This window comes from Phlebotomus papatasi, chromosome 1 (genome assembly GCF_024763615.1).
Source record: "Phlebotomus papatasi isolate M1 chromosome 1, Ppap_2.1, whole genome shotgun sequence".
In the NCBI taxonomy this organism is placed as follows: domain Eukaryota; kingdom Metazoa; phylum Arthropoda; class Insecta; order Diptera; family Psychodidae; genus Phlebotomus; species Phlebotomus papatasi.
The window spans coordinates 28,829,475-28,851,677 of record NC_077222.1 but is presented as its reverse complement, the minus strand read 5'-3'; the positions used below and the strand labels follow the sequence as shown (position 1 = coordinate 28,851,677).

Sequence of the window (22,203 nt, the reverse complement as noted above, 5' to 3'; positions counted from 1 at the left end):
GGATGTAAGATTCTTGGCTCATTTTCTCAAGACTCCAGTTAGATTTCAATTAATGTAAATAGCCAAAAAGAAACTTTTTTCCCCGGGTCACATATGACCCTAAAGACGCGAAAGAGTTATAGGACAAGAGATTATTCATGTTTACCAACACATTTTTCCGTGAGAATCCATAGAACCCACTGTCAAGATTCTGATAAAATCTGAAATGATATTCCTCCAAGAATCACTGGAAATCACAGAGTTCAGTAAGAATGATTTGATTGTTGTCACTTTGGCAATTTCTGATCACTGTGTTACAATTTTTGATTGAGTTATTCCCCCTTCTTTCTCAAATTTTCGCGATTAGATAGGTCAAGGAATATTACAGATTTTCTAAATTGTTTTTTTTTCTAATTTTTCTAAAGATAATTAAATGGGTATTTCTGGAAATACGATTATTCCAAGATAAAATTTAAAAATTGAAGGTAGGGTAAGAGCTCATAATTTTGGACAGTTTCTTATTTTGGACACTTTGAGGATAGAATTGGACACTAAAAATAAATTGATTGAAATTATGGATTTTTATTCCAAAATTTGATGAATAATGAATTTTATCTCAATAAATTTTGTTCCCAAACGTAGCGATTTCATTTGGAACAGAGAGAGTATACAATTAAATTTAATCAAATTTAATGATATGAGCCATCTTAAGGTTTTCTCAATTTTAAGCATTTTATTTACAAGTCCCATATTCAAAATTTATGAGGATTGCTCATCTATGTTGATATTGTTAATTATAAAGAAATAAGTATGGAATGTGTTAGAAACGGCAATCACGAAAAATGTTGTAGAGGATCTGATACTACACTAACTACTCAATAAGTTAAAAAGTGGAATGGTTATAATATTGGTTATAACGTGTGATGCATAAGTCTTATAAGGTAAAGTGCCCTCAAGTCGACCGGTTCCTCAATTCGACCGTTAGAGTTATTTATTCAAATTATTTATATTTGCACTAATATTTGACATATGATCTAACATTGATGGGTCGATTATTTCATAAATAAATACGAATCAGTGCCAATTTTATAGAAATTCACCATCAAACATTCAAATATTGACCACCCGGTCAAGTCGAGGAACCGGTCGACTCGAGGGCACTTTACCTTAATTCAAAATTTACTTAAAAATTAATATTAACATCCTAAAATTTACAAAAAGGGGTGAAGATCTTTGCAGGTCTGGGATTTAGGCACATTATTTAATTACAATAAGTTCATTAAGTTGAGATTCCATAAGGTCTCTAACGTTTGTCTAAAGCTATAAGGTTGAATTTTTCCTTAATTTTCTTTAATTTTAGTGGGCCAGAGTGTTGTTCAGAAATTTCAAATCTTTCGGAACTTTCGGAACGAACTTAAACCTTTAATCTGAAATCTGTCAGTAAAATAATGATAGCGAATCAGTCTTCAGGCTAGAAGTTTAGTCAGGTTCTTGAAAGTATCAAAATCCTGAATAACAAGCAATTATATAGGTTTTTTTAAATGTAATGGGCCTTATACCCTATTATCCGATCGTAAGAAAAAGTTGCCAAGAAATCTTGACAGATAAGAATTTAGAAAGGTTAAAGCGTATAGCTGAGTCGTAGGTTTAAAATCTATATAATCCGGATATAAGACTGAAGTCTTAGTAATTTCTCAAAAAGAATTTTCAAAATTTTGTGGATTATTCTTATTTTGTATCGAAACCATAATTTAAAATTTTCTGAAAAATCTTTCTCAGCTAAAAGTGAAGCCATATCTCTATATGAACCTCATGTCTGAATACCATAATGAGCCCAAACAGAAGTAGATTTTGATTCTCCAATAGTGTCTTGGATAAAAGGTAAATGGAACTCTATTTGCACAAAAAGTCGTTGAAGTTCGAAGAATTCAAATTCAATTTCGAATTTTCATACTAAATTTTCGAACAAGGTGGGGAAAATTTATAAAATATCACACTAAAAAGCTAGCAAATGAGTTACTCATTGATTATGGAGTGATTAAATACTATAGAAAGAACAGTAAACGTCGTTGTTCTGTTTTTTCCTCACAACAATGTGAAAACCGTCACATTTTGACACTTGAGCACTTCGAAATTCGAACTGGATGTACCTCAGCCACCTTGCGGAATTATCAAGAAGTAAGAAAGTCTCTTTTTTGGATCTTCAAATAGATTTTCGAATTTTTCAAGATCTACGGAAAGAATAAGGATTTGCTGGTCAATGTTATTCTGTTTTAACTTTCTTCTACAACATTCTAACATTTTTAAATATTTTGAATCATATGACCTCTCTAAATCATGAGAAGGTAGGCAAAAGTTACGTCTTTTAAAAGAAACTTGTCAAGACAATTGACTTTAAGATGTAAAATTTGAAGTAAAATTCTCACAATCTGCAGAGATCAATAATGTCGTATGAAGGGATTCCAAAGATAACAATAATATGACCAAAAACGGCGGTAAAGTAGACATTTTGTGCGGTCACCCATGATATCATTTTAAAGCAATTTATAATAAGATACTCGTTTATTCAAATAAAGTTTTTGTTTGTCTTAAAGCAACGAAAAGCGGTTAATCCACTCTAGTATGACATGGTGAAGCATTATGTCCTCGAGCTTTTTAAATTGCCCATGAAAAATGTTTTACGTTTCATTTTTAACAAATTACACGCTTTGTTTCACCCCTTCAAAATACCCTCCTACACTACATTTATCATTCGTAAACAGAAAATAATGAAGCTTTCTGCTTGTATTTTTTTTTCTACTACAACCATAACCAAACACATACTTTGCAACATTCAATTTGTCTGAAAATTACTTTCAATTGAGCTTTTAGACATACAGAACTTTTTTTTGTTCTTCCTTTTCCACAAAGCTGACATACTTAGGGAATTTCCAACTTTCTTATCCCTAGTATTATTTTTCTTGCCTTTCTTTCTTTTGCCAATTGAGTGTGAAGTTTTAAAGATGACCAAGGGGAGAAAAAAAACATGTTTTATATAAAAGATGACGATGTAGCCGTATCGGAAAGACTACTACCAAACAGGTGATGTCTATTCGTGTGGCGTTTATACCCTCTCAATCGAATTCGGTGTAATATCCGGAGTGAAAAGGTTTGCCAAAGTGCTTTTGTGTGTTAAGTAAGTTGTTTGGAAACAGTTTTTTTTTCTTCTTTCTCGAATTGCGAAAGAATAACATATGTGATAGGTTTCTATACACGTAAAGTGTGACTAAACACCCCGTTAGAACTGTGAAAAATATTAAATTGAACATGGGAAACCTTTAGCGTCAATCGATTGAATACCACTCACGACTTATTTTCACTCAACAGTTCCCTAAAGGATAATGCTCAAAAGAAAAATGGGTGACAAAGTGTTAAAGATTTCGCAGAATGCTCAAAAACTGGAGTGCTATAATGATCTAAAATTTATATGACATCATTATTTAATCATGACCGCCAGAGATATCTTCTCTGACTTTTCGCTGTTGTATCGATACGTAAACCATTTAAATTGATGCACTGGAAGCATGCTCAAAAATATATCTTCAGTGTTCTATTCTGATAGGCTAAATTCAAAATTAATATAGTTAGGATATAAGTACTTCAAAATAAAAATAATATTTATAGAGGAGTTTGAGATAGTTTTGTGTATAAATTTCGAGCTTAACTTTGAGACTGATTTACATAAAGATAATAAACAGAGCCAAACTTTGCTATAGTGTTTAAAATACAGTTTGTTAAAGGCTTAATAAAATAGTCACTCTAATGCTCCTAATGGCTTATTGAAATCAGACATTTAATAACAACACTGAGAAAAAACGGGGGTTCGATTAACTTTTTTTCCTCATAACTTTAACACTTTTTAGGTTTTTTTTAACCCCTAATACACCTTAAAAGCATAGTATTTACACCGACTTCGGATCAATACTTCAGAGTAAAATAAACATTTTCAGAATGTTATTTTAACTTTTTCGGATTTCTCTCAGTGAAGGTGTATGTGCTCAATTCCGCGACACCTACGATTTTTGAATGAATTAAGATTTATAATAATGGTGTAATTAAGGAAAACGTTGCTTAAAACATTGTTGAATTTCAAGATCCGAAAATCGTTTATACCGATGGCAGTCAAAATCCCGAATTTTCAAAATCCTGAAAGGGATGAAATTATATGGAGGAAAATGTTTAGAATAATTTCCTAAGACACAGAAAATTTCCCTTTGCCTCCAGCAAACTTGGGTGCAATCGTGGGAGTAGCAATTCGGGATTTTGGACCATGCGGGATTTTGGCTTTCGGGATTTTGGCGTTCGGGATTTTGATCGGGACCCGTTTATACAACCAGAGCTAGTGTTAGGATTAAGACGACGGCAGACGCTATTACTAAAGTTTCTTCTTTCTAACGGATATTTCTTTATATATCTTTGATTTCAAGAGCACATCCTGTAAAGCAGTATCTTAAAAAATATGACTGATACACATTCGAAATTAAATTTGTAAAATTGATCGGAAATTACCAATCCGCATATGTTAAATACAGTACAGTCTCCTAAATTCGAACGCTCGGGGGGTATTTTTGACAATTCTCACCTCCCAAATTCGAACGATTTTTTTCAAAACTAACGAAATTTGTGTGAGATTAAATTGTACTTTGAATCAAATTCCCGTACTTTCTCGCAAGTCTTAGTGGTAACATACTTCTTTATCATTTTATACGACCATAATGTATGTAAACGTTCAGGAAGATGTACATAAATATGATTTTCATTCATCAAGAATACGAATTTTTTAACATAACCTTACAATTGACGTTTTGAATCCAAACGGCGTTCGAATTTGAGAGATTCAGATTTGAGAGACTCTACTGTAACCATTTCATTTAAGTTAGTCAAGATAGCCAAAGAAGTAAAATTAAGAAATTATAAATTACCTTAATATTTCAGTTTCATTCGGTTTATAGAAATTTTAAATCAATTTCACGTTCTCCACTAACTAAAATAAAATAAAATATTTTACTGACCAAAATATAATATTTGATTGACAACAATCGTAACCAAAAATTTTCAAATAATACATATAAAAATCCCAAAATAAAAGTCTTCATCATTGCTCTGTCAAAAGAAATACGATTTTTGTAAAATATAATTTGTTCGGGCACTTTTTTGCAAAATCAAAAATTTTCTTGAAGAAAACTCAGTAAAAATTTCAGTTTTGATTAAGATCTGGATATTTAGAAACCTATGCTTAGCTGTAGCACAAAATAATGATCAGACTACATTCCCATCAGTTTCCCACTAAAATTCATTAATTCATTCATAAGGGTATTGTTATATATGAAATATAACAATGAAATCTATGAAATATTGCTCCCTAACTTTTTATAGCAAGTAAATGTATAAAAAGGCGCAAAGAGTGCAGTTAGTCCTCTTTCGCCTCCCAGTGAACCAATATGCGACATCAGCCTAAATAAAAACCTTTTGTGATAAATCCAAATGTCGCATATCACTGGCGACGAGCTAAAACGTAGTGAATCTGATCACGAATCAAACAGTAGTGAATCTGTTCAAGAACAATTCGATCGTGAAAGTAGTGAAGTGGATGTGAGTGTGCAGATTAAGCCTAAAATGTCTACACTCATTGGCTCAATTGAGGCTTACATGCCCGGTGAAAATTTTACACACTACCGGAATCGCATGAATCACCTGATATCTGGAAGCGGAATCGAGGATAGTCGCAAATTATCCATTGCTATCACCTTGATGGGGCCCACCTGCTACTCAAAATTGGTCTCATTATTGTCTCCAGAGAAACCCGAAGACAAAAGTTACGATGAGGTGATGACAATTCTCGAGAAGCACTTCAAAGAGACAAACAACGTGATTTCGGATAGATGCACATTCAACATGCGTTTTCGTCACGACGGTGAGAGCATAGAAGATTACATCGTAGAACTCAAAAGTCTCTCACAGGATTGCCATTTCGGATCATTCTTAGAGGAAGCTCTAAGAGACAGATTGGTCAGTGGAATAAATGACCAACAGATTCAGTCAAAGCTGATTCTTCAGACTGAACTGACTTGGGAGAGAGCGAAAGACATCTGTATTGCGGAATTTCGTGCAAGACGGAATATTCAGTCTATGGGAGGATCTGCAATACCAACACACGCGGTTGAGCATGCTGATGGGTCACGGAAAAAATCATCGACCACGAGGCAGCCACATGGAAAATCACGCTACATGGACGGAAAGAAGCAACGAGATAAATCCAAAGGCTTAACGGACCAGAGTGGACAACAATGTAACCGGTGCGGATTAAGTCATAAAAAAGGAGAATGCAAAGCAGCCAATTCTACTTGTCGTGTGTGCGGGAAGAGAGGACATTGGGCATCTGTATGCTGGAGCAGTGCAGGAACGAGTGAGATTTACAATCTTTTTTCTCTATATTCGACGTCATCAACTAACATTTATACTAACCCCATGCTTCTTTCTATTAGAGTAAACGACAAAGAGGTAACTTTCGAAGTGGACACTGGGGCTGTGGTATCGGTGATTGGTGATGATGTTTTCGGAGAAATTTTTCCTGATGCGCAACTGGAGCCCACTGATTTGAATCTTATGCTTGCCAATGGAGATCCGGTTGATCTTAAAGGAAGATTCTTGGTGAGTGTTCGATCTAAACATCTCTTTTTGTACGTGATCGCTGCTAAGAGCAGATCTTTACCATTGCTCGGTAGGGAATGGCTGTACAGATTGTTCCCCAAATGGCAAGAGGGTATAATCGGTACTTTTGATCCGAATGGTGTGGCCAAAATTGACGAGAATTTCATTGAAGAAATTAAATCAACTTATCCCCGCGTAACTAATAATGAGGATAAAAATCCAATCGCGAATTTTACAGCGAAAATTCATCTCAAAGAAGATGCTAAACCAATTTTTTTCAAATCACGCGTGATCCCTTTTCATATTCGCGATAAAGTGAGTGATGAATTGGAAAGATTGAGGGAGGGGGGTGTAATTGAATCCGTGCAACACAGTCAATGGGCAAGTCCGATTGTGGTGGTTCCAAAAGGGGATACAATCAGGATATGTGTGGATTTCAAAGTCACCATCAACAAATTCCTGGAGAAGGAACATTACCCTTTACCTCAGATAGATGATCTTCTGGCCAAGTTAGGGACAGGGAAAATTTTCTGTTCAATCGACTTAAAAGGGGCATACCAACAGATTATGGTTGAAGAAAATTCAAGGGAATTTCTCACCATTAATACCATAAAGGGTCTCTTCAGATTCAAGCGTCTACCTTTTGGAGTTGCTTCCGCTCCGAGTATTTTTCAAAGTTTCATGGACCAATTGTTAGGAAATGTCCAAGGAGTTGTTTGCTACCTGGATGATATCCTGGTTTATGGGCAAACTCGGGAGGGGGTAAAAGCCATCTTATGGGACGTCTTGGGAAAGCTTGAAGAGCATAATGTTAAAATTAGTTTGAATAAATGCAAGTTTTTCGAAACTTCTATCAAATTTTTGGGACATGTGATCTCGAAATCGGGAATCCAACCCAATCCAGAAAAATTGAGGGCACTTGAAAATGCACCTCAACCCAAAACACTGAAACAATTGCAAGCGCTATTGGGTCTTGTCAATTATTATGGCAAATTCATTCCAGATTTGGCTAACAAGCTCAAGCCACTATACAATCTCTTAAAGACCGAAAATCGCGAGGGTCAGAAACTCAAATGGACCGAAGAACATTCTCAATGTTTCGTACGGTGCAAGAAGTTGCTTTGTGATGAGCAAATTTTGACTCATTTCAATCCCTCGTTACCTATAGTGGTAGCGGCTGATGCGTCACCTGACGGGCTGGGTGCGGTTTTATCGCACATCTGTGAAGATGGTGAGGAACGTCCTGTTTATTATGCATCTCGTACTCTCTCACCCGCGGAAAAAAATTATTCCCAGCTTGACAAGGAGGCGGCAGCAATAATTTTTGCTATCCAAAAATTCTATAAATTTCTTTATGGGCACAAATTTGTGATATACACAGATCACCGTCCTTTAATCTCGATTTTTGATGTTAAAAAATCAACTTCCATCCTTTTATCTCCACGTATGCTGCGTTGGCAGGAGATAATCTCATCCCTTGATTGCGAGTTGAAATACAGAAAGGGTAAGTCGCAGGGTAATTGCGATGGTCTCTCAAGATTACCGCTTGAAGAAGACAATGAACAAGAAGAAATTCGTGTGGGAATATTCCAAACGCGAGAAAGTCCCCTAAATTACGAAATAATTAAGGCAGCGTCCAAGTCAGATCGTGAGATCTCTAAATTAAAAGAAATAATCCTAAACGGATGGCCAGAAAATCCTAAGAATCTCTCGGACGTGCAAAAATTTTACTGGAAATTCAGGTTATCCCTATCTGTTGAAGATGACTGCGTTTACTATGGGTATAGGATTTTGATCCCCCGGAAGTTGCGTAGAAAGATGCTTTATATCCTACATGAAACTCATATAGGAATCACTCGCATGAAAATGGTAGCAAGACAATTGCTTTGGTGGAGAGGGTTGGAGGGAGACATTGAAAAATTTGTGGGTCAATGTGAGGAATGTGCAATAACTGGGAGGGCTAAATCATCAAATTTGGTTCCCTGGAAAAAGGCTCAAGTTCCATTTGAAAGGATCCACCTGGATTTTTTTCACTTCGGAGGAAAATCAATCTTGATTATTATCGATAGCTACAGCAAATGGATAGATTTATATTTCATGAACAATACGTCAGCTGAGAGTGTCGAGGATAAGTTAAATGATTGTTTTGCTCGAATGGGAATTCCTCGCGAGATCGTCTCCGATAACGGCCCACCGTTCGCGTCAGAACACTTCAATAACTTCTGTCATGGTAAGGACATTCTTGTGCGAAAAAGCCCACCGTATCACCCTCAGAGCAACGGTTTGTGTGAACGTGCCGTACAAACTATGAAAAATTCTTTAAGAAAAGAGATGGTTAGAACGGGCAGTGCTCCTCCGTATAAGTTGTCGCAAATTCTGAGAGATATCATGTCGCGATATAATCAGACACCAACTACCGCTACACAGATTTCCCCGGCGGAATTAGTTTTTAATTTTGCTCCAAGAAATAAGACTAACATTATTAATCCACTTTTTCAGAATTCGAGTAAAGTAAAGGGTAGTATTAGACAGGAGAAAAAAGTAACTTTTCAAGATATTAAACAAAAATTTAAAGTTAACGATAGTATTTTATACAGAATTACAAGTAAAGATTTTGCAAAGTGGGTTCCTGGAAAAATATTAAAAATTTTAAGTAAAGTAAGATATATGATTGCAGTTGAAAATAGAATCATCCAGGCCCACGAAGATCAGATTAAAATTCACAAGGGAAAAATTCCCCAGAAATATTCTTTCATTTTTGAAGAGGGGGAGGAAATAATTGAAGTAGATGATTCCTCATCCTCAAATTCGAAGTTTAGTACAGCAGAGTCAGAAGAGAGCGACTCAGATTCACCTTTTCATGGTTTCGCTCGAAAATCAGATAGGATCCGCCGTCCACCTAGAAGATTGATGTATCATTGAATTATTGTTTGATTTTCGAAGCATGGGAGACCAACCATTGTTAGTTTGTAAGAAAATGAAGGAAAAGGCTTTTGAAAAAGGGAGTGGTGTTATATATGAAATATAACAATGAAATCTATGAAATATTGCTCCCTAACTTTTTATAGCAAGTAAATGTATAAAAAGGCGCAAAGAGTGCAGTTAGTCCTCTTTCGCCTCCCAGTGAACCAATATGCGACATCAGCCTAAATAAAAACCTTTTGTGATAAATCCAATTGTGTATTTTTAATGTCGCATATCAGGTATTACTAACCATGAGAATTTATTAAAGGAACGAGAATCGAGATGTTAACCAATATACCTCAAATAGATAGGACAACGTGAAACTGAAACTTCTCTTTGTGAAATTCCTCCAATCCCCCAGTCATCAATAATTTGATTTTGCTCAAAATATGATTCATATCACTTTATCAGCAGATTCAAAACTAATTCTAAGTGGTTCAAAATTGCAGCAATGAAAAGGTATAATTTCCATTATACAGTGGGACCTCGATAGAGTCAACCCTCGATAGAGTCAATATCCAAAAGAGTCAACAGCTATCTTTTTACTCTACGGACTCCGATAGAGTCAACTTGGACCCAAATTGACTCCGAAAAAGTAAATTTTTCCATTATTATTGTACTAATAATATTGTATGACTTTTTCGAAATTAAAATCAGTGTTTTGTTGTATCAATGTAACGTTTTTAACACATGAAAAACAACATTATGATAAAATTCGTATATTAACCGTGTAGGAGAAAGTGCCCATGCTTGATACCATTGGAATCTTCGTAATGACTGAATTTTCTATATTTCACAATATGTGACTCATCGCAACCATATTTTAAAAACTATGGGAAAGTGGCCAGTTTTTAAAATATATTGCGGAGTAATGTTTATTTAGAAACGTAGGAAAAATTTAATCATTATGAAGCTTCCAATGGTATCAAGCATGGGCACCTTCCTCTAATCAAAATTCTACAAAACAATTTTTTTCATCATTTTAAGCATTTCGACAGATTGAAAGTTCTCTTATCTTCTCTCTCTTGTCTTAAGATTTTTTGATTAAGCCCCTATGATCCCGTATGACGTGTTTTCCTATAATCACCAAAAAAAAAATGATTTTGGTGGTGAAGAGGAGGGGCAGGCAGGTAATGAGGGTCACAATAATAATCCCCAAGTTGGCTTATTAGGGGGTCATCTGAAGACTCCAAATAGATATCTCTAACCATTTAGCGAGCGCCCATTTTTAGCACAAGAAGAAAATGAGAAAAAATGATTTTACCGCTCTTTTTGTTAAGTTTAGAGCCATAATTATGTCATAACTAAAAGAAGAACTATCAATCGCTTCTTTCATACAATAAAAGTTTAAAATAAATTCTAATAATTAGCGTTAATTGTATGAAAATTTTCAACAATTAAATATCTACCGGAGTTCTTCTAGAAAAAAAGTGAAAAAAGAAATCTTTAAGACATCATTTCCTTAATCTTAACATCGTGGATGGACTTCAATATTATCACATGGATAGTAATTTTCATTTAAGATACTTACTAATAATAAAAACATTTTGTAAAATCATTCCATAATCTTCAAAGTTTATCCATACAAATGACTTTTTTGGACCAGAGGGTGTAGGTATAGAATTTATGGGTTTAATAAATGAAATATTCTACTGTCGTGTTAAATTTGTCAATGATCTAGTACAAACATAAAATAATACACCTATACATCAAAATTGCACATTTTAATTGATTTTTTTCGGACTCCGATAGAGTCACGGAATCCAATGGAGTCAATAGGCCTGAAAATAATTAGTTGACTCTATCGAGGTTCCACTGTATTAATAAATATATCCTCTGTGTGTATCTATGCTTTTATTTCTATTATAAATAAAAATATATATATTTATTTATCTTTTAAATATAATTAAAAGAAAATAAACTTATTGAAAAATATTAACAGAAAATTAAAATAAACTTTTAAAGGGGTTATTGATGATCCGAGGTCGATATCTCATACCATTTGTCCTATTGTTTTAACTCGGATTCTTGATAATCTTCGCTTTTGCGATCAGAAGTGAAGTCCAACCTAATTAGATTGGACCTAAGCTTTGAATACACAGACTTTGATACTACACGATAAAACAGTCAACACGTTCAATAACACGTGAAGTTTTTTTTTAATCTTTGAGATTCATATTTTCGATAAAATGTGATACTTATTACAAAAGGAATTATCACCTACCATAACTCAATCTTTATTTTAATTTTTTTTACGAAATTTATGTTCATTATGTTATTTTTGGTACCCGTGAGAAATACTTCTTCTTTTAATATTTCTTTCTTCTATTTTGAGATTGAGGTTTATGGTCGTTATATCATAAGGGAAAAAACACCAAAAATAGCTGTTGTTAAATTTCGTATAATACCACTGTTTCTTTAAACAAAAGATCCATGATATCTTAACACTAGTATCACACTTGCTTAATTGAATTTTAAGGTGATTCATATGAATTGTTTTTTTTACAACCATCGTATAAAATCAATTTAAATGAATTTGTGTGAGTCAAATCAGTAAATAGATTAAACTCTAAATATTAAGAGAAAAAATTAATTTTATTTTATTTTTGAATAACCTGGGGGGGGGGAGGGTGACATGATAACTCATTTTTGATAGTAGCGACTGTCGCTTCTGAATAATTTAGATTTAGACGATAGTTTCACTTTTTATAGTTGAAACAGATATAGATTTATCAATACTTTTGATTCGATAGTATCGAAAAGTTATATTTCCACTCCTGTTTTTAATTTTTAAAATTATGGATATGGTGTATTCCATATTTTATCAAGTATTTCGGATAAATAATACACATGCGACTCTAATAATATAAACGTATAAAGTTTAGAACGTTCTCAATCAAGTTCTTAATTATCAAATTTATCGCATTTATTTTTACAAAGTGCTTCGCATTTATCCCACAATTTTAGAAATATTTATTACAATTTAATATTTTAAAACGTTTACACTTTTGAAGTTACCCTTAATTTTAAAATTTATCAAAATCGAAAGGAATAAAACTTTCCTCAGACTTTGAGGGATGAAGAGAATATTTTCCCGTTCTATTAGCTTTATGTCTGGAGTGCATTGAGATGAAGAGTTGGAAAAATATGTCATCGAAATTTTATAGAATATTCACAATGTAGAAAAGGACTTGAGAGAAAATCAATTATGCTGCCACTATACATATCTATGACAAATAAGTTTGAAAAGGGATAATGTCCAAAGTGAAAGTATCTCATTCATGTCTTGAGGGAAAAACGTAGCAAAAAAAAACGAGCTTCACAATATCATAATCTAATCAATAAATGCAGGAAGACCCGATAGTGAAATGCTTTGCAATGTTGTGCAAAATAATCTGTGACAAGTACATAGTTGATGTAGTATGATTATCGGTTGTTTGTATTGAAAATCCTCAATTGGAATTAGCACACAGGGTTGTACACTTTTTTTTTCTACAAAGTAGATTTTATCTAAATGCAAATATTTATCACTGTTAGTTTCAGTATTACGTGACACAGATTAATTCACTCCCTCCTGAACAATGAAAAGTTCATGAGTTTCACCAAAATCCAGGGAAAAAAAGAACTTTTTATCTCAAATATTTACTTAAATTACCCGCGAATGTTGAATGAAATGCAATCAAATCACAAATTGATCACGGAATAAATACAAATAAACTAAAAAACCAATTGCACTAAAAATCAATTATGGAATTGCAATTGTTGGATTTAATTGGTAAAATTTTGCAAAATTTTATGCACAGTGCTTTCATTCAAAATATATGGTTATCATATTGCCACAACAGTTTTGAAACACTTCTTTGCCTAGCAACGTGATGCGAGATACTGAACTCTGGACGTTTTCAACGAAAATACCGGAGGCAACACTCTCTCGTATATCCCATTCACATCCGATCCATTACGATGATGATGATGATGACTGTTGGAGCCGTATGGCGATGAGCAACAAATACTACCCCTCTTTGCTATATTAGAGAAAAGCTCTCCCTAAAGTTTTCCTGCATAAGAAAACTCCATTCAAAGAGAATCTAAAATTCCCTGAGAGAGAGAGAACAAAGTCTCAGGACCTCTCTCCATTGACGAGGAAAAAGGAAAAGAAATATTTTCCCATGACATCATACATTTCATGTGCCGAGAGAAATTGGCAATGTGTAAAAGGAAGTTTTCCACAACTCCCCCGTAATACATTTCTGAGGGTACAAACATAGGTATGTGTGTGCATGGATAGAAAGCCTCATCCTTTTGATACTTATGTACAAATCGATGTAATGGAATTTCTCTGTATACTTTTGTGCGCGCCATATAATCTTCACACTACTTATATATACACTTTACTCAATTATAACCACGTATATCTGTACATGACTGCCAACAAATCTGGCATGGAGTAGGAATAAAAAAAAGGAGATCCAAAAAGAAAATTCACCCTAAAATGTCTCTCACTTTTCCAGTGGGGGCTGATTGTTGTAAAGGAGAAAAATTTAATAACTCAAGCATTTTCAGGGAGAAAAATCCTCATACTGACATATTAAATTGGCCTCTGAGAGCATTGTGGTTCTAGCTCTTTCGTCGCAAAGTGAATTGTAGGCTTCTTTTGAAACCTAGGTTGGTGTTAAAGGGCAAAATTCCACATTGCTCTTACCCTTGATCACAATAGGCTTACGTCCCAAGTAGCACATAATAAGCATTTTACTCTTCAGAACGTTTTAGAAAATCAGGGTCTTTAGAGTAGAGACTTGAGCTGTTTTCAAACTAAAATTTCAGCCTAGTGCCCCAAAACATTCATTGTTTTTTGAGAGCCTAATAGGTCATTTATCTTTAATAATTCAATCCTTAGTTAAATTTTTCTAAAAAAAAAATCATGACTGATAAGAAATTAGAGAATTTAGAGAGCCATCACGATAATCGGAGTCTAAAAATTTGTTTGCTCAGAAACTTAAGACTATTCGTAATGATAACAATATGTGTTTGCCAACGCATTCCATAATTAATAACTACGCCTAGATACTTAAAGGTTTCTACGTCCTGTATGGCAATACAAGATGTCTTATATGGACCGATTCATAGAAACACAGAGACAGATGAATAGCATATCGAAATAGCCGTTTCCTTATCTTGCCAGGATCCATCAAATCTCATAAACACTGTTTTACAGTTCACGATCATTCCGTTGAAATCCATCTAACCTCTCAGTATACTCTTCAGTCACTGTTTACGTTTTTCGTAATAACGCTTCCGAAACGTCTCTGTACAAAAAACACATGTCATCAGTATACGTAGTGCATGCTCGGCTTAAAGAAAAAATGAAGTAAACTGTTAATTTAGCCTAGGAAGAATAGAGGGCCTGGCACAGAGCCCTGCGGTACGCCCAAAAAATAGACTATGTCACTAGCTTCAAACTTCAATTTAACTAACTGCTGTCATAAAGCAAATACGAATAGAACACGCACAAAACCACCCCCACTAGCGAAGTAAAGCCATACGCTTGAGCTGGGTCTGAAGCCCGTATTAGCAACAGGTAGGGTATGCTTGAATTAGGGCACCTTTGATATAGGACTTTTTCGGACAAAGGAAACACGGATTTTGACCTGGACTTATCAGAACGATTCTGACTATTGTGATGTCCATCTTGTCCAATTGTGAATACAGTGTAGTGAAAATTTGTATTGACCCCCCTTATCCCACTAGTTACTTGCATACCTGAGGAAGGAGCCATAAAGTTCCAAAACGTCATTTGTGTAGTAATAAAGGATAAGTCCAAGTCAAAATCCGTGTTTCCTTTGTCCAAAGTTTAACTTAGGCCTTTTTTTCTTATTTTTTTAAGTATAACTGAGCTTTATCATAATAGAACTTTGTATCACAATTCCTTTGTGACCCAAACTACATCATCGTAAGCTCTAGTTCCATTTAAAAATAAGTGAAAGAAAGTCTATTCCAAAGATATCCCAAAGATACCCAATACAAGTATCCTACTTCCCCCTAGCTAAGTTTCAGAAGGTCTTTAATATTTTAAAAAAGATACTAACAAACCATGGCGTGTGCTGGACTCAATTTCCCTGCTTTTTTTTACACCGGTAGACCTTGGTTCACTTTGGAGCTCGTAGTTCCTGGATCTTCTACCTAGGTCTTCGAGTCTCCGTGTTCCCGATTCAAGGGCTCACAACGCTACCAATTTTCGCAATTTTTTCACCGTACAAGATATCACTCTTTGGAATTTCCTTCCTTGGAAGTAAAACAGGGGGCTTATCTTGAGTTAAGTACCTTCCACTTATTCCTGAAGTCCTACATCACTATCATAAATGTTTAGGGCAAACTTTGATTTATAGGACAAGCTGTTCTATTTTTTTCCGAAATCAATTGAAATTGAAAAACTTTATTGCAATAATTTTTCAAAACCTGATAGATCATTTTGCTCTTAATAAATAATCCTAATCAAAAAGTGATGGCAAAGCGTCCCAGCTTTGCGGAGTGTTCGAACTCATGAGAAAGAGCTCTCCGTGAAGTATCTTTCCGGATTGTTTTTGACTATATACCAGTTCACTACCGATTAAATTAATTTATAATTTAAAAAAAAATCGGTACTTAACCGATTAAGTCCGATGAAGATCGATACAGCCGGCATCGAAATTCCTATACTTTCAGAATAAAACCAAATTTAACTAAATCGGTTAAAAAATGATCCCTCCAAAGCAATTAATCTTTGAACATTAATAATTCAAATTGGCGAATTTTTCGGGCACAAGTATGTACAGACGAAATATTAAATGTGTATGATATTCATCTCTCTTTGAGGTAGAACAGTATAATTACTCAGAAATTTTGTTTTTAAAGAAATTAGAACTGTAGTTAAACCATATTAGATAATGTGCAACGCACAATATCTTTTGTTTAGTAAACATGTTTTTGACATTTCAATGAGAGTGAGTGAGATCTAGATCTAGCCATCTGGCTCATTCTCATGGAAAATTTAAATAAATCTATTGGCTGAAGCTCGTATAAGGAATTATGGAAACATATCGTGCTAGGGAATCATAGATAAAGCTCAATTGAAATCAATAACTCTAATTTGAAACACAAGAAATGAAGATTGGAAACAATTGCCGGACTTTAACACGAAAAAACAATACTAGTACGGGATGAAAAAAACAAAAAAAAATACTTTTTTGGCTTCATTTGATAATTAAAATATTTAATAATAACAATAAAGCCAATCAACATCAATGAAATAAAAATGTGTAATAAAAAAGTGATAAGCGTTCACAGTGAAAAGTGGCAATTACATAAAATTAATTAAAATTAAAATTAAAAAATAAATTAAACACAAAATTATTTTAGTTTGAGTTTAAAAGCTTTTCAAGATCAAAAAAATGATAATATAAGGAACAATAGTTTGTGCACATTTAAATCGAGGAATAGTTCATTACACATAATTAGAATAGAATTATTTCTAATATTTAGTCATTAGAACATTATTCATTAGAAGTTACACACCTGTGTTACACACATTAAAAAGTGAATGCTTCTTGGGCAGATATAGTAAATCATTTTTACGTCATGCCAAAATTCATTTAATAGTTCAAGTTATTACACCCTGGAATTCTAATTTTCACTGATTGCCTATCTCATTGATTTAATACAATCTCCAAGCGAAATATCTCAAACTTTATTACAATTTTTTGCAAAACGAAAATACTTTTTGTCATCTAAATTAAATTATCCTTTTGTCATATCAACCCTCAAAAGCCATTATGAATATTATATCATTAGAAACTTCCTCTCTCTTTCAATAAACATCTCTAACCACCAGTGAGAGTAAACAAAATCAAGCTCCCAAGGATCTATCCGCATAGTGTATTTCATAAATTTTACAACAATAGAAAGGAGAAGAATATACTTGTGGGATGAACATGACGTTATGAACTTGCCCCGGCTGATTTCAACCGCCCACACTTTTTCTTCCCATCTTCTGCCACCCCGACATTTAATGGGTATATCGATTTGGTCATTCTATGTCATAAGACATTTTTTCCACCCCATAAATGCCGTTGATCTTCTCCGTTTAATGTGATGTACTTTGTAGAACACAATTTATACGTTATTTAAATGCTATTTCCATCAAACTGCCTCGGAGGTACAATAACATATAACCCATCTAAAATATCAACAAAAAAAAAACATGTTAAACAAATATATCGAATTTCAATATAACAGCATATCATTTATTTGATATTTTACAAGTCGATTACTTTTTTTATTCTTCTTAAAAAAATATTTCACCGGAATTAGATTACAAAATTTACTCTGTCATATAGCATTTCGGAAATAAAAGGAAGTCGTGAGAGCTATTTCTACTTCTTGATACCCCTGGTAAAGAAAATTTTTCTTAATATTTTTTTTTAATTATGCGACGAATGTTAAAGATGAATTTAAGAGCGAACTAGAGAATCGAGAATCATGTATTACTATAGAAAAAAATATGGCAAAAATGTAAATTAGTTTTTTCTACATTTTAGTTTTTTTAATTTTAAAACTTTAGGCAAAATGAACTTTGTGGAGTACGGGAAGTTAAATATTTAAGTTACTATCACAGAATAAAAAATCTTACCGTTACTGAGCAGAGAATTTATGAGCACATATATGTACGTAGATACTTGTCTATGGCTAGCATACTTTTCAAAAGCCTCACCTGAAAAAAAGAATAACAATTTTAAATACTACATTTAAATTTTACAAAAAAATATATTTATTAAGGATTTAAATATTTTATTGAGAGTACAAAAAAGTTCTCGCTGTTTTTTATGTGAAAATTCAAATTTTATTAAAGAAAATTAGAAAATATTATTGCATTCAAAGATTTTCACATAATTTTCACAATATTATCAATAATAATTGATAATATGCTAACTAATATTTAATATAAATGTTTAAGTCTCTTAGGAAAACCTAAAGTAAATTCACATTATTCGAAGGCATGAACGTTCAAAGGGAGACTACTTTCCCCTAATGATTTACCCCTTGAAATACTGCAAACTTTAAATATTCAGTTTTAATTTATGTGCCTGTGCTTGGTGCAAATAATTTGTTTTTCGAATATTATTATAAGTATACTGAGAAAGAATGATAAAAATGTTCGATGAAGAAGAAGATAAAATTGAAAAATAAGAATTTAAAAGGAGAATGGTCAAAACTATATGGACGCTGGTCCCGGAATCGCCACAAACGAGAGTAGGCGAATTTTGTAGGTACTGCTATTAGATTAAAAAATTGCCGGAACCCAGGACGATAAACGCTGGGAGTCCTTGTAAAAAATCGTTTATCCTTCCGAAATATCGCTGTTTTGACAACAAATTACTCAAGAACGACTAAAGCGATCTTGATGAAATTCGGTATAGGATCAGTGTATTACTTAAACTTTTTATTCATGCATACCATCCCCTCCCCCGACCCTCCATTCTTGTAGCCCCCATACAAAATGAGGCCATTTTATCTTACGACTTCCTTCTGAGAAGAGGTACAATGCTGAAATACGGCATGCGAACAAGGCTTAAAGAAAACTTTTTAACCATACCTACCGAACCCTTCTTCCATCATCCCTTCTGGTAGCCCCCATAGAAAATGAGAGCATTTTAACTTATAATTCCTTTCTGAAAGGAGTTAAAAAGCTGAAATTCGACATGGGAACAAAGATTAAGGAAGACTCTTCAACTTGCATACAACCCCAACACCCACCTGTCTGATTGTCCCAATATAGAAAGAATTCCTTCGCACAAATTGTTATTAATCCACTGAATTGCATATTAGTACAACTTCTGGAGACAATAAATCGAGAAGCAACTCCAAAATCTTTATTACAATATCAAAAAAAACACCACTAATGCCAATTAGATTATACAATGAGGATATGTTTCTATTTTTCACGTACCAACAGATCTTAATGAGGCGAAAAATGAAATATAAAAAATCTGGAAAATGATTGTTAACGTTATTACTTATTCATTTTTTCCATTCAATCTAGCTCGATCAAAAAGTTCTTCGTGAGGATTGTTGAAAATACCTCTTCTCAGAAAGGAGTTCTAAGATAAAATGACCTCTTTTTGTATGGGGGCTATCAGAATGGAGAGTGGGGGGAGGGGGTGGTATGCTCAGATAAAAAATTTAAGTGATACACTGACCGTATACCGAATTTCATCAAGATCGCTTTAGCAGTTCTTGCGTAATTTTTTGTCAAAACAGTGATTTATTGGAAGGATAGAGGTTTTTTTAGAAGGACTCCCAGCGTTTATCGTCCTAGGTCCCGAAATTTTTTTTTAATCTTATACCAGTATCTGCAAAAATGCACCTACTCTCATATCTGGATAAAGATGAATCGGTGCCCATATATACTTTTGACCATTCTTCCTTCTAAGAAATAGTTTTTATGCTCTAGAATTTTTCCTCCATAGTTTAGAACATTGGTCCCAAAATAAAAGTTGTTACCTTTACCAATGTCTATCCATTGACATAGGTCCCGTTCGTGGCGATTTCGGGACTGGATTTGACCATTCTCCTTTATAAAATAAATAAATTTTTAAATTAATGAATCTTTCAGAAGTCAACGTTATGAAAAATTAAAAAAAATGTGTCTATTTTTTTATTTTTAAATTCAATAATAATTTTTTTCCTAAGGTAAATAGGAATAAGAGTATTATATAAAAATTTTAAACTGCTGTCCTTTATAGAATATCTTAATCTGGCATAAAATTATACCTGCTAATCACAGGTGTATTTCCTGGATTTCTTTTTCCATCTGAAAGTATCTCGGGTACAAAGGCAAATAGCATCTGTACTTGGAAAAATGTCGTCGAAATTCGAAAATTTAAGTTTAGTTTTTTTTTTTTTTTTTTTTTTTTTTTTTTTTTTTTTTTTTTTTTAATAATAATAATAAGTTTATTCATCGCATTTTTTTTTCTTTACATAAATATTTCAATTTTTCTTCCACTCTTCACATTTACATTAAGAAAAAAAAAGAAGATGCGAGTAAGTAATGACTGGTGACAAAAAAAATGTCAACGTGTTGTCATCACTGAGTTCAGTTATTACAGAATATGGTCAAACATTACTTTATGTGTTTTTGTACTTTTCAATATCATCTAGAGAATTAATATTCAATACTTTATCGTTCTCTTTTTTCCGCAAAAGTATCCTTCCCTTTTTCACCCAGACGAAACTCCACCCCACATCTCTTGCTACTGCTTTTGCCTGGAACAACAGATCTCGTGTCGACTTGCTCAATCTCTCATTCATTCTGATCGGAAGACCAGTATGTCCTAGCACGTCAAATGTGGTCTTCCCAGATTTCCACACACCTCTCCAACACTCCAATGCTGTCTCTCTGAGTCTCCGAGATACAAAGTGCACAACTAAAAAATCACATCCCGTTTTCGATGCAGAGTTCAATTTTTTTGTGCTATTCAATCCAGTTTTGTCAGTGGAATTTTTTTTCTTGATTATAAGGCATTCATCCAAATCACGTTCTTCGATATGTATATTTAGAACTTCTTTTAAGATACGTTCAGTTATTCCAAATTTATTATCCTCATTCACATGGGGCAATCTCTGAAGTCCATGGATCTCAATCGCGTTCAAATCCAAGGAGTTTATTTTAGATACTTCATTTTTTAAATGCGCTACATCTTTTTTCAAAGCATCATTCTCTTTCTTTAAGTCCACGATATCCTTAGTAAATGCGGGAAGCGAATTTTTCACCTCAAGAATAGATGCCTCAACGTGATCGAAGCGGGTTTCCAAAAACTTTTTCAACTCTGAAAATTCAGAGCCCATAGATACTTTAGCTGATTCTGCAACCGTAACTGGATTTCTCTCTTTCACACTAATACGTCTCTCCCTGCATGATAGGCAACTCCACGAACTTTTCTGCGCGGGTGAAGAATTTACATAGTTCTCAAATTCACTTTTGTCCATTCTTTGACATCGCGCATGATAAATATTATCGCACACATTGCATTTAACGCAATCTCCAGCATCTCTAATAATTTTGCTTTTGCACTCAGAACAATAACACGGCATATTGTACCAATGAACACAGCTGATTGGAATACGTCTGCACTGGCCGAGATACTCAACTGAACTGACCGAGATACTCAACTGAACTGATAAAGTTCAGTTGAGTATCTCAGTATTCAGTTGAGTTGACTTTTTTTACATAAAGTTATAAAAAATCTTCAGATATAACACCTGGGTTGTCTTGTCTATGTAAGCAATTTTTAATTGAATCTATTATATAATTATAAATTATTTTTCAGTGTTTTGATTTTCTTTAAAATGAAATGAAAAATATCTCTCTTGACGCACGTAATAATTCGAAGTTCGAACGAGAAGCACATGAGCCTCCTTGAGGACTAAACAAAAAGCAAAACCACAATTTCCCTTCAAAAATCGATCATTATTAAATAGGATAGAAGGGGCTACATTCCTTTAAATTTTCCTGAAATAAGTCCTCCTATATTTTTC

General features: G+C 33.6%; 1 protein-coding gene and 1 long non-coding RNA gene across 2 annotated transcripts in view; one reads left to right on the top strand and one right to left on the bottom strand.

The window, feature by feature from the left end:
* The window catches only part of LOC129799545 (uncharacterized), a 143,093-nt gene that overhangs the window by 95,860 nt on the left and 25,030 nt on the right, over positions 1–22,203 (bottom strand). The gene's annotated exons all lie outside the window — the stretch shown is intronic.
* On the top strand, positions 6,282–9,770 carry LOC129799590 (uncharacterized). Its single transcript, XR_008751523.1, has 3 exons — positions 6,282–6,424; positions 6,504–6,519; positions 9,169–9,770. It is a non-coding gene; the product is annotated as an uncharacterized LOC129799590 (long non-coding RNA).